The following is a 12868-nucleotide window of genomic DNA, read 5'->3' as shown; positions in this document are numbered from 1 at the left end:
TAGCGAGGGCACAGGGTCGGCTGACACCCACCAGCTACCCACGACCCCCGCCACAGGATTTTGAGACTGCTGGTGAGTGGAACACAGCTTCTGCTCCAGTCCAATCACGCGGGACCTGAGACTGCTCTGGTTGAAGACAGAGAAATCCGGCCTACATAGGGCCACAAGCCTCTTCCGGTCAGAAAAGCACCGGGGTAGCTAGGGCGCAGGGTCCGCTGACACTCACCAGCTACCCACAACACCCGCCACAGGATCTTAAGACTTCTGGTGAGTGGAACACAGCTTCTGCTCCAATCCAATTGCGCGCGGGACCTGAGACTGCATGAGTTACGGAAGCAGAAACCAGCCTGAGTAGGGCCACAGGCCTCATCCGGCCGGATCAGCACCTGGGTAGCTAGAGCGCAGGGTCAGCTGACACCCGCCAGCTACCCACAACCCCCACCACAGGATTTTGAGACTGCTGGTGAGTGGAACACAGCTTCTGCTCCAGTCCAATCACGCGGGACCTGAGACTGCTTTGGTTGGGGAGGGAGAAGTCCGGCCTACATAGGGCCACAAGTCTCTTCTGGTTAGAAAAGCACCCGGGTAGCTAGGGCGCAGGGTCGGCTGACACTCGCCAGCTACCCACAACACCCGCCACAGGATCTTAAGACTTCTGGAGAGTGGAACACAGCTTCTGCTCGAATTCAATTGTGCGCGGGACCTGAGACTGCATTAGTTAGGGAAGCAGAAAACCGACCTGAGTAGGACCACAGGTCTCTTCCGGCTGGACCAGCACCGGGGTACTGCCAGCTACCCAAGACCCCCGCCACAGGATTTTGAGACTGCTGGTGAGTGGAACACAGCTTCTGCTCCAATCTTTAAACAGTGACAACGACAACAACTAACCCCAGAGATTACCAGATGGCGAAAGGTAAACATAATAATCTTACTAACAGAAACCAAGACCACTCACCATCATCAGAACCCAGCACTCCCACTTCGCCCAGACCAGGGCACCCCAACACACCGGAAAAGCTAGACACGGATCTAAAAGCATGTCTCCTGATGATGGTAGAGGACTTCAAGAAGGACTTTAATAACACACTTAAAGAAATACAGGAGAACACTGCTAAACAGGTAGAAGACATTAAAGAGGAAGCACAAAAATCCCTTAAAGAATTGAAGGAGACCACTGCTAAAGAGTTACAAATCCTTAAAGAAAAACAGGATAACCTAATCAAACAGGTAGAAGTCCTTAATGAAAAACAGGAAAACACATCCAAACAGATGATGGAAATGAACAAAACCATACTAGACCTAAAAAGGGAAGTAGACACAATAAAGAAAACCCAAAATGAGGTAACACTGGAGATAGAAACCCTAGGAAAGAAATCTGGAACCATAGATACCAGCATCAGCAACAGAATACAAGAGATGGAAGAGAGAATCTCAGGTGCAGAAGATTCCCTAGAGAACATCAGCACAACAATCAAGGAAAATGTAAAATGCAAAAAGATCCTAACTCAAAACATCCAAGAAATAGAGGACACAATGAGAATACCAAACCTACGGATAATAGGAGTGGATGAGAATGAAGATTTTCAACTCAAAGGACCAGCAAACATCTTCAACAAAATTATAGAAGAAAACTTCCCAAATCTAAAGAAAGAGATGCCCATGAACATACAAGAAGCCTACAGAACTCCAAATAGACTGGACCAGAAAAGAAATACCTCCCGACACATAATAATCAGAACAACAAATGCTCTAAATAAAGACAGAATACTAAAAGCAGTAAGAGAAAAAGGCCAAGTAACATATAAAGGCAAGCCTATCAGAATTATACCAGATTTTTCACCAGAGACTATGAAAGCCAGAAGATCCTGGACGGATGTTATACAGACACTAAAAGAACACAAACTCCAGCCCAGGCTACAATACCCAGCCAAACTCTCAATTAACATAGATGGAGAAACCAAAGTATTCCACGACAAAACCAAATTCACACATTATCTCTCCACGAATCCAGCCCTTCAAAGGATAATAACAGAAAAAAACCAATACAAGGACAGGAACCATGCCCTAGAAACAACAAGAAGGTAATCCCTCAACAAACCTAAAAGAAGACAGCCACAAGAACAGAATGCCAACTTTAACAACAAAAATAACAGGAAACAACAATTACTTTTCCTTAATATCTCTTAATATCAATGGACTCAACTCCCCGATAAAAAGACATAGACTAACAAACTGGCTACACAAACAAGACCCAACCTTTTCCTGCTTACAGGAAACTCATCTCAGAGAAAAAGATAGACACTACCTCAGAATGAAAGGCTGGAAAACAATTTTCCAAGCAAATGGCATGAAGAAACAAGCTGGAGTAGCCATTCTAATATCTGATAAGATTGACTTCCAACCCAAAGTCATTAAAAAAGACAGGGAGGGACACTTCATACTCATCAAAGGTAAAATCCTCCAAGAGGAACTATCAATCCTGAATATCTATGCTCCACATACAAAGACAGCCACATTCATTAAAGAAACTTTAGTAAATCTCAAAGCACACATTGCACCTCATACAATAATAGTGGGAGACTTCAACACACCACTTTCACCAATGGACAGATCATGGAAACAGAAACTAAATAGGGACACAGAGAAACTAAGAGAAATTATGAATCAAATGGATCTGGCAGATATCTACAGAACATTCTATCCTAAAACAAAAGGATATACCTTCTTCTCAGCACCTCATGGTACCTTCTCCAAAATTGACCACATAATTGGTCACAAAACAGGCCTCAACAGATACAAAAATATTGAAATTGTCCCATGCATCCTATCAGATCACCATGGACTAAGGCTGATCTTCAATAACAAAATAAATAATAGAAAGCCAACCTTCACGTGGAAACTGAACAACACTCTTCTCAATGATACCTTGGTCAAGGAAGGAATAAAGAAAGAAATTAAGGACTTTTTAGAGTTCAATGAAAATGAAGCCACAACATACCCAAACTTATGGGACACAATGAAAGCATATCTAAGAGGAAAACTCATAGCTCTGAGTGCCTCCAAAAGGAAACTAGAGAGAGCACACATTAGCAGCTTGACAACATACCTAAAAGCACTAGAACAAAAGGAAGCAAATTCACCCAAGAGGAGTAGAGGCAGGAAATAATCAAACTCAGGGGCGAACTCAACCAAGTGGAAACAAGAAAAACTATTCAAAGAATTAACCAATCAAGGAGCTGGTTCTTTGAGAAAATCAACAAGATAGATAAACCCTTAGCCAGACTCACTAGAGGGCACAGGGAAAGCATCCTAATTAACAAAATCAGAAATGAAAAGGGAGACATAACAACAGATCCTGAAGACATCCAAAACACCATCAGATCCTTCTACCAAAGGCTATACTCAACAAAACTGGAGAACCTGGATGAAATGGAGAAGTTCCTAGACAGATACCAGGTACCAAAGTTGAATCAAGATCCGGTTAATGATCTAAACAGCCCTATATCCCCCAAAGAAATAGAAGCAGTCATTAACAGTCTCCCAACTAAAAAAAGCCCAGGACCAGATGGGTTTAGTGCAGAGTTCTATCAGACCTTCAAAGAAGATCTAATCCCAGTTCTTCACAAACTATTCCACAAAATAGAAACAGAAGGTACTCTACCCAACTCATTCTATGAAGCCACAATTACTCTGATACCTAAACCACAAAAAGACCCAACAAAGATAGAAAACTTCAGACCAATATCCCTTATGAATATTGATGCAAAATCCTCAATAAAGTTCTTGCTAATCGAATCCAAGAACACATCAAAACAATCATCCATCCTGACCAAGTAGGTTTCATCCCAGGGATGCAGGGATGGTTCAATATATGGAAATCCATCAACGTAATCCAGTATATAAACAAACTCAAAGACAAAAACCACATGGTCATCTCGTTAGATGCAGAAAAAGCATTTGACAAGATCCAACACCCATTCATGATAAAAGTCTTGGAAAGATCAGGAATTCAAGGCCCATACCTAAACATGATAAAAGCAATCTATAGCAAACCAGTAGCCAACATCAAAGTAAATGGTGAGAAGCTTGAGGCAATCCCTCTAAAATCAGGGACTAGACAAGGCTGTCCACTTTCTCCATACCTATTCAACATTGTACTTGAAGTCCTAGCCAGAACAAATCGACAACAAAAGGAGATCAAAGGGATACAAATTGGAAAAGATGAAGTCAAAATATCACTTTTTGCAGATGATATGATAGTATATATAAGTGACCCTAAAAATTCCACCAGAGAACTCCTAAGCCTGATAAACAGCTTCGGTGAAGTAGCTGGATATAAAATTAACTCAAACAAATCAATGGCCTTTCACTACACAAAGAATAAACAGGCTGAGAAAGAAATTAGTGAAACAACAAACACCCTTCTCAATAGTCACAAATAATATAAAATATCTTGGCGTGACTCTAACTAAGGAAGTGAAAGATCTGTATAATAAAAACTTCAAGTCTCTGAAGAAAGAAATTATAGAAGATCTCAGAAGATGGAAAGATCTCCCATGCTCATGGATTGGCAGGATCAACATTGTAAAAATGGCTATCTTGCCAAAAGCAATCTACAGATTCAATGCAATCCCCATCAAAATTGCAACTCAATTCTTCAACGAATTAGAAAGTGCAATCTGCAAATTCATCTGGAATAACAAAAAACCTAGGATAGCAAAAACTCTTCTCAAGGATAAAAGAACCTCTGGTGGAATCACCATGCTGGACCTAAAGTTCTACTACAGAGCAATTGTGATAAAAACTGCATGGTACTGGTATAGTGACAGACAAATAGACCAATGGAATAGAATTGAAGACCCAGAAATGAACCCACACACCTACGTTCACTTGATCTTCGACAAGGGAGCTAAAACCATCCAGTGGAAGAAAGACAGCATTATCAACAAATGGTGCTGGCACAACTGGTTGTTAACATGTAGAAGAATGCGAATCGATCCATTCCTATCTCCTTGTACTAATGTCAAGTCTAAGTGGATCAAGGAACTTCACATAAAACCAGAGACACTGAAACTTATAGAGGAGAAAGTGGGGAAAAGCCTGGAAGATATGGGCACAGGGGAAAAATTCCTGAATAGAACAGTAATGGCTTGTGCTGTAAGATCGAGAATTGACAAGTGGGACCTCATGAAACTGCAAAGCTTCTGCAAGGCTAAAGACACCATCAATAAGACAAAAAAACCACCAACAGATTGGGAAAGGATCTTCACCTATCCTAAATCAGATAAGGGACTAATATCCAATATATATAAAGAACTCAAGAAGGTGGACTCCAGAAAGTCAAATAACCCCATTAAAAAATGGGGCTCAGAACTGAACAAAGAATTCTCACCTGAGGAATACCGAATGGCAGAGAAGCACCTGAAAAAATGTTCAACATCCTTAATCATCAGGGAAATGCAAATCAAAACAACCCTGAGATTCCACCTCACACCAGTCAGAATGGCTAAGATCAAAAATTCAGGTGACAGCAGATGCTGGCGAGGATGTGGAGAAAGAGGAACACTCCTCCATTGTTGGTGGGATTGCAAGCTTATACAACCACTCTGGAAATCAGTCTGGTGGTTCCTCAGAAAATTGGACATAGTACTACCTGAGGATCCAGCAATACCTCTCCTGGGCATATATCCAGAAGATGTCCCAACCGGTAAAAAGGACACATGCTCCACTATGTTCATAGCAGCTCTATTTATAATAGCCAGAAGCTGGAAAGAACCCAGATGTCCCTCAACAGAGGAATGGATATAGAAATTATGGTACATTTACACAATGGAGTACTACTCAGCTATTAAAAAGAATGAATTTATGAAATTCTTAGCCAAATGGATGGACCTGGAGGGCATCATCTTGAGTGAAGTAACACAATCACAAAGGAACTCACACATGTATGAGTATTCACTGATAAGTGGATATTAGCCCAAAACTTAGGATACCCAAGATATAAGATACAATTTACTAAATGCATGAAACTCAAGAAGAATGAAGACCAAAGTGTGGACACTGTGCCCCTTCTTAGAATTGGGAACAAAACACCCAGGGAAGGAGTTACAGAGACAAAGTTCGTAGCTGTGATGAAAGGATGGACCATTTAGAGATTGCAGTATCCAGGGATCCATCCCATAATCAGCTTCTAAACGCTGACACCATTGCATACACTAGCAAGATTTTGCTTAAAGGACCCAAATTTAGCTGTCTCTTGTGAGACGATGCCGGGGCCTAGCAAACACAGGAGTGGATGTTCACAGTCAGCTATTGGATGTATCACAGGGCTCCCAATGGAGAAGCTAGAGAAAGTACCCAAGGAGCTAAAGGGATCTGCAACCCTATTGTTGGAACAACATGATGTACTAACCAGAACCCCGGAGCTCTTGTCTCTAGCTGCATATGTATCTAGTCGGCCATCAATGGAAAGAGAGGCCCATTGGACTTGCAAACTTTATATGCCCCAATGTAGGGTTATGCCAGGGCCAAAAGAATGGGAATGGGTGGGTAGGGAAGTGGGGGGCGCTATGGGGGACTTTTGGGATAGCATTGGAAATGTAATTGAGGAAAATATGTAATAAAAATATTAAAAATTAAAAAAAAAAGAACAGCTTCTGAAAAAAAAAAGAGAACTAGTCTTACCCATTGAAGATCCCCCTTGGTAATCAACTACCATGTGAGCATACTGAAATCATGTACATGTACACTGTACACAGCAGATTAATCTATATATTTGTATGCATGTATGTGTGTGTGTGTATGTATATGGGGTATGAGGAAGAGAGACAGAGAGAGAGAACAATTAAGAGAAATCTAAGAAAGTGACTGGGAATGGGCCTGTTGAGGGCTGGACACCAGAAGAGCTAGAAGAAGGATAGGGAATCAAAGGACATAAAATAATTATATTTTAATAAAAAATATTAGTTAAAAATATACCCAGAAATGATCCAAATAAGGAAATACAGTAAACTTATATAGAAATAAGAAATTATATAGAAAAGTACAAATTATATATAGTATAATTAAAATATATATACTTAAAAAGGAATAATAGAAGGTTTGAAAACACTAGTGGTTTTAACAATAGACATGAATGTTGATGAGAAAATCAAAATATAATAGATGTATAAAAACAGAATAAATTATTTATATAATCATAGGCTTAGGAGGAAAGAATTGTAGCTTTTACATAGATAATTTCTGAAAAATTTTCAAAATTTATAAATGATGTCAATCTTCACTGAACACTGACTTTAAAACCAAAATATTCATAAAATAATGCCATAAGATTAGTGAGGTATGACACTCATAATGTAAGAATAACAAGGCTCTCTTTATTAGTAATAATGCATCAAACACTAATGAAAAGGCACAGGTAGGATGGATTTATAAAGCAAAATCAAGGCTGAGAAGATTTCCCAGTGGATGATGCACTTACTATACAAGCATTGACTGAGTTGGAGCCCCTACAACATGTGTATTAGCAGGATGGACATGAAGGCCTCTCTGTAACCTCAGTCTCTGGGAAAAAAAAAAAGAGGCAAATGGTCACTGGGCAATCTGGCTAGCAAGGCTTGTTTTTCCTGAAAACTCGTGAGTTTGTCTGAAATACCTCCACTGTGATAAATTGGAAGAATGCTTGAGCATGATTCTTGGCATCACCTTAGTTCTCCTCATGTGTGCACATACACAGATGCACATGTTTACTGCCACATGCATCCACATAAGCACAGCACATCATGTGAAAATAAAGGAAGAAAATAAAGATCTAATTGTATCCTGTCTATGTGAAACAGACTATAAAGTTAAAAGTTGAAATGATAAAGTGCTTCTTGAAAGAATAATAAACCAGGTGAACAAAAAAATGGCTGAATTATAGATGTTAGTTTAAAATATTAGAATAACATGAAGGATTCTTAGCATATAAAAAGGATCAGGTCATTGGTACAATTATATGTAACAATTATACAGCATCAAACATTAGAGCTCTTACATACGTGAAGCATACACTAATCAAATGGAAATGAGAACTAGACAGTTCTACTGATTTCAACATCTGTCTTAGTCAGGGTTTCTATTCCTGCACAAACATCATGACCAAGAAGCAAGTTGGGGAGGAAAGGGTTTATTCGGCTTACACTTCCATGCTGCTGTTCATCAACAAAGGAAGTCAGGACTGGAACTCAAACAGGTCAGGGAGCAGGAGCTGATGCAGAGGCCATGTAGGGATGTTCTTTACTGGCTTGCCTCCTCTGGCTTGCTCAGCCTGCTCTCTTATAGAACCCAAGACTACCAGCCCAGAGATGGTCCCACCCACAAGGGGCCTTTCCCCCTTGATCACTAATTGAGAAAATGCCTTACAGTTGGATCTCATGGAGGCATTTCCTCAACTGAAGCTCCTTTCTCTGTGATAACTCCAGCTGTGTCAAGTTGACACAAAATTAGCCAGTACAACATCCATCTTTTAATAAAGGATAGAACAGTCTGAGATCACTAGGAAAAATATATACCAATATTTTTATAACTTAACACTATATACCAATTGGAATTAATAGACTATACAGGAAACCACACAAAGTCAGATTATTTTCCTATTGAAGTATACATCGAATATTTCATGTTATACTGTTAGGAAGCCTGGCTCAAATCATGAAAACTGGTTCTTATCCAAATAGATGAAAGTAAGTATAAGTGCAAGCATACATTTTTTTGCAGCCAACTTTTAATAAGGGTTCAACTTCTCCCCTAGCCCACAACCTAGCAGAGGTAGTTGAAAAAGAGGGATATTAAGATATGGGGAAAGTGAACCTGTTCAGCAGGTGTTTGGGGTGAGCTTGATCTTCCTTGGCAGCAGTTCAGTCCCATAGCAAACACCAAATATGATTCAACAGACCAGTCCTCAAGGCAGACCAGACCCCTGACACGAACCAGCAGCTACAGTCCAGTCCTTTCAGCAAGCGGACACCAGGCAGCTGTAGTTCAATCCTAAGAATCTAGGCTCAGCAAGGCCTCAGAGGTAGTAAGCTGCAGCAGGAACCTCCGCAGAAGTTCTTGAGCAAGTTTCTCTCAATGGCAATGTTACAAGTTGAGCTCAACAACGCTATGTAAGGTGAACCAATACATGAATGTCTTTAGTGAAGAATAGCAAGGCAGTGCAAACCAAACCAATGATCAGTGTTCATCTCCCACTGTCTCTGGGGTCATATTTATACTCCTTCCTCCCAGGTCCTTTCACATGCCTGTTATATCCAAACTTTCTTTCACCTGTTTGTGCTTCAGGAAAACAGTCTTTCACGTATTTGCTTTAAAAAGACATTCTTTCACCTGTGCGCCCCAGCAAACCATCATTTGACATAACTTTCCAAAGTTTCCACTTCATATAAGTAATAAGATTACTACAAATAGGTATAAATTAAACAATATGCTTTTTAAAAATATTGGTCACAGAGTAATCATGAAGGAGATTAGAAAATATCTTAACACAAAAGTGAAAATATACCAACATTTATGGAATGTTCTGAAAGAAGTAATAGTGAGGAGATCTATAAATTCAGATGTTTATATATATGTTACAGAAAATGATAATATTAATTTCTTAATCTCCATGTACTTTAAAGACCCTGGTAAAATAAAAACAACTAAATCTATTTCTATCATCAGAAAGTAATAGAGATCAGAAACGAGACCCAGGATAGAAAGAAATATAGAGGAAAATCAACACCAGACATAGTTACTCAAAAAGGTAAACAAAATGAGGACAGAGAAATGCCTCAACAGTTAAAAGAACTGGCTGATTTTCCACAGGACCTGGGCTCAATTTCCAGCACCAATATGGCAGCTCATAACTCTCTGTTAACTCCATTTCTAGGATATCTGACACCCTCACACAGACATCCATGCAGAAAAAACACATGAAATAAAAATAAATATTTTTAAAAGGTAAGCAAAATGTGCAAAACTTCAACTAGGTTAAAAAAAAGAGAGAGAAGGCAAACCTTAAATAAAAGAGTCATTGTGACTGCTTTTATTGGTTTTAGGGGAAGATACAGGAATTCCTTCACACTAGAGCCCTCTCTGGAGTGCTGGAGAGATAGCATGTTAGAGACCTCCAACAGCATCCTGCATCTTCATGAACCTGAAACAAATCACCTGGTTTGCTCGTAGAAAGAGAGAAGTCAAGTGGAAAGCCAAAGGACAGTAGTGATCAACAGCAGAGTCAGACCAGATGAAATCCTGAGATACCAAACTTTAGATTTGTAAAGAACTCACTCTGTAGACCAGGCTGGCCTCGAACTCAGAAATCCGCCTGCCTCTGCCTCCCAAGTGCTGGGATTAAAGGCGTGTGCCACCACTGCCCGGCGCAGGGCTACACAGAGAAACCCTGTCTCGAAAAAAAAAAAAAAAAAAAAAGAATGAACAAAACCATAAAGTGCTCAGCATTGTAATGCAAAAAGGAGAAGGCTCCTCACTTGGAGTTTCCTGGAAAAAAAGAAAAACATGAGAAGGATTCCCAAGTCTGCTGGTAGACAGAAAAACCAAAGATTTGACCAGAGACTTTGTCCAGTGTAGCAAGGAGACACCAGAGAAGAGACCCATTATGCTACCACAATCAAGTAATGGGTTCAGCAAACAAAACACCTAGGGAAAAAAAAATACAACTGAGATTCTCAGGTTAGAAGGCCAGAGACTGTACTTTTTATCTCTAAATCCAAAGTTCTCATACCTCTGTGGAATAAGCCATTAAGAACAGGCAAGGGTTCAGTTTCGTGTCAGCAAATATTTTAGGAACAAGTATAACTGGACACAGCAGAAATAAATCAGTACGACTACCTTTTCCACAGCTGCCCAGTCCCTATCAAAGTCCCTGATTTCAGATTATACTGCAAAGCTACAGTAATGAAACAGTATAGTATTGGCACACACGCACACACACACACACACACACACACACACACACACACACACACATACAAGGGTTAGTATACACAACCAAAATAAATTATATCACCATGTGACATTTAACAGAACTATGATAAAATCCATATGTTGGAGAAACAGCAACATTTTTAACAAATGGTGCTTAGAAAACTGGACATCAACATATAGAATAAAATAGATCGCTCTTTCTCACTTCACACAAATTAACTTGAAATGGATTAAATACATCAATAAGATTCAAAACTCTAACATTTCTAGGAAAACAAATAAAAATATTTTCAGATATAACCATATGCAAGTAGTTGCTAGATATGACTTCAGTGTCTAGGGGAAAAATATCAGAAACTGATGCAAAGAATTGTATACTATTTGAAAGTTCCACACAGCAACGCAAACAAGAGATTGAAGAGACAAAATATACAATGGAGCAAAGAAAACAGGAGGCTTAGGAGATGACATATATAATGGGACAAAGAAAACAAGAGAATGATGAGGCAATAAATACAATGGGACTTTAGCTTTGCCTGCTATTCATTTGACAATAATTCAAAACTATTTAGTATATAATTTCTAGGATGTTCTCCTTAATATTTTTGGACCATAGTTGACCACAAATGACTGCAGCCACCAAAAGAAAAACTATGTAAAGGGATATTTTTGTTAGTCTTTACGTTGCTCTGAAAAAAGAACTGATTTAAACTACATTATGGGATGCAGAGTTACTTTAGGTCATGGCTTAAGTGCCATCAACGCTTTTGTTTCTGGACTACAGTGAAGCAGAGCATCATGTCATCATGTCAGTGAGAACACCTTATCACATCACAGTTTACTTATGAGGGACTACAGCAGGAATCATGGAGGAAGGGCTGGGAGAGAGAAAAAGGGAGGGAGAAAGCAAGGGTCAGCTAGGACTTTTCAAGATGCAACCCCAAATAACCTACTTCTGCTAGCTAAGTCCTATCTCTTAAAAGTCCCAGAAGCTTTAAAATGGGATATCAACCTTTGAATTACCCCACAATACATGAACCATAGAGAGAATACTTTATATTTAATCCCAAATAAAGGGAGACCACTAAATACCAAAGACTTGAGGGAAGAAAGAAAAAGAACTCAGAGAAACAAAAACACAGCCATTTTAAGATTTTACTGTAAAAGGCTGGGACACAGGAGAGACAGTTTTCTGTGTTTCTTAAGAGTGCAAGGTAGAAGTAATAGCATGCCTAAATTCATGGCATGCTTCAGGTAAACAGAGAACTCTTAAAATAGGAGTTTCCGGAAGCTACCAAGATATACCAAGAGGAAGAAAGCTATCCTGATATATATAAAAGCTTCAGCTGGACTGCAAAAGCTAAAGAGCTGTTCAACAGCAAGTCTGGTGGCTAAACTATAAATCAAAAGATTATCAAAAACCTTGCAGAGCTCACAAGGTAAAATCCCATTTCCTACATCCAAAGAAATGAAGTTAGTTTGCTTGTGTTTACTATGGCACAAGAGCTAAGAAAATAAGATCAGCCTAGGTGCTGAGCAAGAAATGAATGGTGAGAATAATGTGTTATGTGTACACTGTGAAGTCAGCCACAAAGAATTTAATCCTCTGGTTTGCAGCAAAATTGGTGAAACTGACAATATGTACATTAACTGAAATAAGCCAAGCAGAAAGGCAAATGGCAGATGGTCTTCTTCATATACAGAAAGGAGGAAAATACACTGGAAAGCATGTTTTACCACTCCAATTGTTGGCATGAACCTAGGAGAATATGACCTAAAAATGAGGTGAATTAAAGTCTCATGCAATAGCCCACTTTATTCAGAGCATCAGGCAATTTGTACTCTGAGAGTTAAAAAGAGTCACCTGAGTAAAGTGTCTAATCACAAGGACAAGCCACAC

Source organism: Mus caroli, unplaced genomic scaffold (genome assembly GCF_978045245.1).
Source record: "Mus caroli unplaced genomic scaffold, Mus_caroli_1 scaffold_3, whole genome shotgun sequence".
Taxonomy (NCBI): Eukaryota; Metazoa; Chordata; class Mammalia; order Rodentia; family Muridae; genus Mus; species Mus caroli.
This window is presented reverse-complemented; position numbering follows the sequence as displayed.